Consider the following 6,000-nt stretch of genomic DNA (forward strand, 5'->3'; position numbering starts at 1 on the left):
TTCAACAATCTTGAGAAAACGGAGAGATGTATTTAACCCCTCTGGGTCTGTTCTCACCTACGGAATGGGAGTAATAGTATACTTCTCAAGGTGGTTATAGGAAGGAGTAACACATGTTAAATGCTTAAGAGTATAGTATCTGATAGATACAGTAAATGGCCAAAGTCTTACCTATTACCACCACCATCTCTAAACTTGCAATTCCTTCTGCCTAGTCTTATCTTCTCTCCTCAACTCTCCAAATCTCGTTTCCTCCTGCCTCAGGTCTCTCTGTTTTTCTTGAGATCTGAAGAAGCCTCCAAGGCTGGATAAGTAACCATTTCTCTATGCTCTCATAGTGTTTATCCCTATTCACAATACTTCTCACATGGCCTGTTTCCTTGCCTGTCTTCCCCACGACACTATACAGACCCAAATCCCCAAGGTTAGGACTGTGCATGGCAGATGCTTAATAATTTTCCTGTAAATGAAAAACTTTCCGATAATGAAGTGTCCAATGAAACCAAATCTCAACAGGTAGCCAGAACGGGACTTTAAAGTTCCTCAACTACAAGATCCTCCCCAATAAACAATTCAGCACATTCTGACATTATCACACTCAGGGGTTTGGACTTAATACATAGGCAATGCTAAGCCATCAGATCTTTAAGGAAAGTGCAACAGGCTCAGATCTGTTTGCTGCCCTATTAAACCCATCTCTGGAACACCTCCCACTCCCACCCCCTGTAAATATCAGGACAAAATTCCAACTACCCTTCACAAACACCACATTCTACCAACCCACCATCTCCCAAACACATAGAACGGGAAAAGGTCAAACCAAAGAGAATTCTGAAGGCTAAATGCATTTAACTCCATCCTAACCACCTGCAAACAAGGAGTATCCATAAACACCCTCTAGGAAACCAAAGCTAATCCCTCTTGTGTGACTATATACAAAGAGGAGGGCAAAGAGAGAGAACATTTCATAAAGGTAATCCATTTAATCATCCTCTGAGTAGTTCTGATCCGAGCTGCTGTCATAGCACTGCTATTCTTGATCACTGCAGCCTGATATGCCCAAACCCTGTATAGTCAGAAAGGCAGGTGCAAACAAGGCCAGTGGAGAGTCCTCTGGGTTCTATTTCAAGGGTAAGAGGTCACTTTGGAAGACACAAAAGAGGCGAGCACAGATCTCCAAAACAGGCTTCAGTGATAGAGGAAAAGGGGGTAAGGAGCTTAACCAAAGGTACAATCAGGCTTCGGTTCCCACTCTGGGGATGCATACTGCCAATCAGGGCTGATCATTTTGCATTTACAAAGCACCCTGAGGTCAAGGGAGGCACAAAGAGTGCCAACTTTGCCAGTCACAAAAGGACAAAATATGTACAATCCCACTTACATATGGTACTTAGAATAGTCAAAATCAGACACACAAAATCGTATGGTGGTTGCCAGGGGCTGGGGGGAGATGGGAATAGGGAGTTAGTGTTTAATGGATACAGTTTCAGTTGGGGAAGACAAAAATTTCTAGGTAAGGATAGTGGTGATGGCTGCGTAACAGTGTGAATGCACTTAATGCCAGAGAACTGTCCATTTAAAACTGGTTAAAATGGTAAATTTTATGTCTCATGTATTTTTACAAAAAACAAAAAAACACCCACACTGGCTTTAAAGTTATACTGTCTGCAGTTATCAATTACAGGATCCTGAACAAGTCATATAACCTCTCTAAAGCCTATTTCTTCCTCTGTAAATCAGGGATAATACCTAATTCATACAGTTGCTCTGAGGAATAAATGAGATACCCCACAGAAAGTCCTTAGTCCAGTACCTGGTATATGGTAAGTACTTAATGTTAGCTATTATTTCTACTACTGCAATAGACTTTCACAGCCATTTCTCACAGCTCCCACACAAGCCTGTTGAGTTTATAGAAAAGGAAACAGGTTCACAGAGTCACAATAAGTGGCTCAATTTATTATGCCACATCAAATCCTCTGCCCATGAAAGGTGTCCTGTCCTTACCACTTGTTAATCTGGTGATTATAAGAAAGGCAAGTACCCCAACCTTGCTGTGTCTCCATTCTCAATTACAGCTGTAAAATGGAGATGTAAAGCAAATTCTAAGAACTCCCTCACAGAACTGATTAGAAACGAAATCAGATGATTCCAGAAGAGTACTATAAACCATAAAGTACCACACAATAAAAGTAATGAGAACTGGTACACCTGTGCACAAAACCTGACCTCCTTTTAATGCAAAACCTGAGGCACGGAGAGTGGCTGGAACTAAACAACTTCCTCGTGATTTCAATTTACTCAGGATTCCTGGTCTTAAGGCCTGACTATGTAATTTACTGCCCTTTCAAAAGGTGGCAAGGGATTGTAGAAATATAACTACTACTGGACTGGGAATTCTAGTTCCGATTTGTCACTAAGGCAGTCTGTGAATTTAGACAACTTACTTCCCCTTTCAGTGTTCAATTAACAGGGAAGAGGGACAAGGCAAACAAAAAAGTTAGACCAGATAGTAAGACCCCTTCCAGCCCCTACATACCACGACTTCTAAATCCAGAATTTTGGAAAAAGGAGGGCACAACAGACCTCCAGACTCCCAAGAATTAATGCAAACATCAGGAGACTCTTTCAAAATGTGGCCTACCTGATTTTGACACTTCCCACACCAGGATCAAACACACTGGAAAACTAGAACACTAGTCAAAGTTAATTTTAGTTCGCTTTTATCCCTCTTGGTCTTACCTGAAAATAGGGAAAATAAAACCCTATTTGAAGGCAGAGAGTTGAAGCACTTGACTTGAGCCACTTCCTGCTTCCCCTTCCCCAACCAGGAGCTATAAATCTAAACACTATGGAGAACACTCAAGGTTTGGGGGGAGGAACATACTATAAACAAAATGGATAGCCCTCACTGTTATAATGACTCAAGCCTTCCTTGAGCCAAAATCCCAGAGAATTTCAGTTGTGCCTGAGATCTGGAGTCCCCTACCTTCATCAAATTCTAACGGGCAATACTAGCAAGAAATCCATAGTAATTTCCTTTCCCTCCGACCCCTCATATCCCCAGAATGGGATTTCATCCACAGCATAGTGGACACTAGCCTAGAAGTCAGGGAAAACGGAGTTACGTCTCTAACGATGTGACCCAAGGGTAAATCAAAATCCTCTCTGCACTAAGAGATTACACAAGCTCACACTTAAGAAATAAGTAACAGGTACTAGTACCAAGACTTTACACTTCTAGGACTACTATGATTTGCAGCACATTATTTCACCTCCCTGAGCCTTGTTTTTTGCTTTTGGAAAGGGGGATAACCCCAGAAGGCCGTCATGAGCATTAAATGAAATAGGGCTTACAAAGTTCCTAGTCAAGTCCATTAAATGTTACCTGTTGGTATTAAACACTTCTCTCACGTATTAGTTTCCTAAATCCACAAACATGCTGCGAGGCGACTTTCTTTCCCAAATTTTACGGAGGGACAAACTAAAGCTCGGCTGCACACAGAGGGCTGCGTGAATTGCAGAACACTGCCCCAGCTCGAGGACCGGTTGTTGCTCCTCTCTGAGCCCCAAGGTGCGCAAGGAGCCCAGGAACGGCAGCGGCGGGGGCCGCGGCGGCGCTCAAGCCCGGGGGAGCGAGGCAGGGCCAGTTCTGCGCACCTCGGGGAGCCCGCAGACCCAGCCGGGTCGGGCAGGAGAGCTGGAAGAAGCCGGGGCTGGAGCCGGGACCGAGCCCGCCCAGGCCTCCCCGGCGCGGCCTCCGCTCCCTTCCCTCCTCCCCTCGCCGGGTGGGGCGGGGCGCGAGCACAAAGACTCCAACTTCCGAGCGGGCGCGGGCCCACCCCGCCAACTCTTGGCCCAGGCCCGGCCCGCAAGGGGGAATCGGCCAGGGAACGCTAGGCGGCCGGGGGCAGGCGAGGATGGGCCGGGCTAGCGACCCGGGGCGGCGGGCCCGGGGATGGGGAGGAGGTGCGGGCGGAGGGGGCCGGGAGTTACTCCCGCTCCTGGGACGCCCAGAATGGCCGAAAAAAGAGTTTCTAAAAATAGGCAGGAACTCGAGTGAAGAGGTGGGCGGCCGAAAAGGAAAGAGGAACACTCCCCCGCACCCTTAAGGAGACGCCCGTGGCTCCCACTCACCCGCGCCAAGAGGTCTGGAGGAAGCCGCGCGGCGCGTAAGGAGGCGGTGCCGCCGCACTCGGGGGCGGAAGGGAGGGAGCGAAGGAGGAAGAAGGCGGCTCCGGCCGCGGCGTGAGGAGCTGAGCACACGCGCGGGAGTCGCCCCCGCCGCCGCTACCGCCCCCTTAGCTTCTCCCGGCTCAGCCCGCCCTGCGCCCGCGCCGCTCGCGCGCCCCGCCGCACTGACAGCGGCGCGAGCCCCGCAGCCGCGAGTCCTTCCCTCGGCCGGCACCACTGAAGCGCGCGGGGGTGGGGGTGCCCTGAACGGTTTCCCTAAGCTTGGCCCCACCCGCCGTTCCAGCCCTGGCCCTGGGCCTTCCCTCCACGCCCCTGCCTCTTTCTCCAGGAAAGGACACCGAGACCCAAGTGCTAGGAGTCCGCAGCCCCACCCTGACACAGCCCGGCTTCCCGGGCGCATGGGCTTTCCCCACCCCCTCAGCCTCGCTTTGGAAAGGTCCAGAGCTTCGGCGGGGAGAAGAGGCAGGCGGAGCCAGGGCGGGGCCTGACTGAGGGAGGAGGGACCGAGGAGGGAGGCTGGAGAGGCGGAGCTAAGGACTGGAAGAGAGACTCTGCTACACCAATAAGCGAGCCGAAGGCGGGGCAGGGCTGAGAGGGTGGTGAGGCCGGAGACGAGAGAAGCGCAAGGCAGGTATGGAAGACCGTGGAGGCCACGCCGAGCCAGGAGCCAGGGCCGTGCTTGAAAGGAGGGGATGTGGGTGGAGCTAAAGGGAGGCCGTGCCCGTAGGAGGAGTCAAAGGTGGAGGGAGACCGAGGCGAGGCTGGGCGAAGCGGCACCCTTAGCAGAGGGGGCCGGAGGCGTGGCTGAAGAGAAACCCAGGAGGGAGGAAAAATTGAAGCGGGACAGAAGGAGGCGTGCCCGGAAGCGGAGCAGGGAGGTGGGGGCTTAAAGGTGGCCACTCTGGGGAAGAGCCGGAAGGAGGCGTGACCCAAAGCAAGAGCGGCTGGCTGGTGCTGAAGACGGGCGGGGTCTGGAGACAGGGCCCAAACAGGTTGGCGGGGGGCGGTACCGAAGGGTGCGGAAGAGATGGCGTGGGGAGGAGCCCTAGGTCCTTTCGCTTTCAGCGAACCAGGTGCGTGGAGAGGACGAGGATAGTTCCTCTCAGCCTAGGCTAGGACGGGGCGGAGAGGCAGCCGTTGGGTTGGGTTTGGAGAGGAGGCGCCACTCCCACCTACAAAGGAGGTTAAATTGAAGTACGCTTACCCTTCTAGGGTGCGGGAAACGTTTGATTGATAACTTGATCTGGGTGGTGGTCCTCTCTCCTGAGTATTTCTCCTGTCGTAAACTCTCACCCAAATCAGTGTTCCAGCCTCCACGGAACAGGCGGAGGGGCCTTCAAAGAGCATAGGAGAAGGTTGCCCTTCTGTCCTCAGCTATACTTCCCTGAAGGGTGAGAATTGTCCGAAATCTTGTGGCAGACCTGTGATTTCATGATCGTGTTTTTCACATCGCTTGCCCCAGAACCCACCTAAGGACGGGAGTCCTAACAGGGCAGAGTTTGAATGGAATCCTCACCCTGCGAAACCAGCAATTATAGCTCCGTTTGTATTATTTGATGACGCCGTGTCTCCCTTCAAAGGAAGAGAAGTCCAATTGGAGAAATAGTGATACTGAGACCAAGGACAAGAACGTTCTTCCTCCACATGTTCTAACTTCTGGTTCCTTCTTCTGCCTCAAGTCTCTGTTTAAATATCACCGCAGGGGCGCCTGGGTGGCTCAGTCGGTTAAGCGTCCGACTTCGGCTCAGGTCACGATCTCGTGGTCCGCGAGTTCGAGCCCCGCGAGTTCGAGCCCCGCGAGTTCGA

The 6,000-nt window shown here is 51.3% G+C and overlaps 1 protein-coding gene across 8 annotated transcripts in view; it reads right to left on the reverse strand.

Moving 5' to 3' along the window:
* The window catches only part of RALY (RALY heterogeneous nuclear ribonucleoprotein), an 84,561-nt gene extending 79,057 nt beyond the window's left edge, over nt 1-5,504 (reverse strand). Inside the window, exon 1 of one of the 8 annotated variants that reach the window (XM_042931187.1) lies at nt 5,399-5,504. The gene's annotated coding sequence lies outside the window, so the exon portion shown is untranslated. The other 7 variants (XM_042931188.1, XM_042931184.1, XM_042931191.1 and 4 more) reach the window with 7 other exon arrangements.
* Nucleotides 5,505-6,000: the final 496 nt, after the last annotated feature.

Source organism: Panthera leo, chromosome A3 (genome assembly GCF_018350215.1).
Source record: "Panthera leo isolate Ple1 chromosome A3, P.leo_Ple1_pat1.1, whole genome shotgun sequence".
In the NCBI taxonomy this organism is placed as follows: domain Eukaryota; kingdom Metazoa; phylum Chordata; class Mammalia; order Carnivora; family Felidae; genus Panthera; species Panthera leo.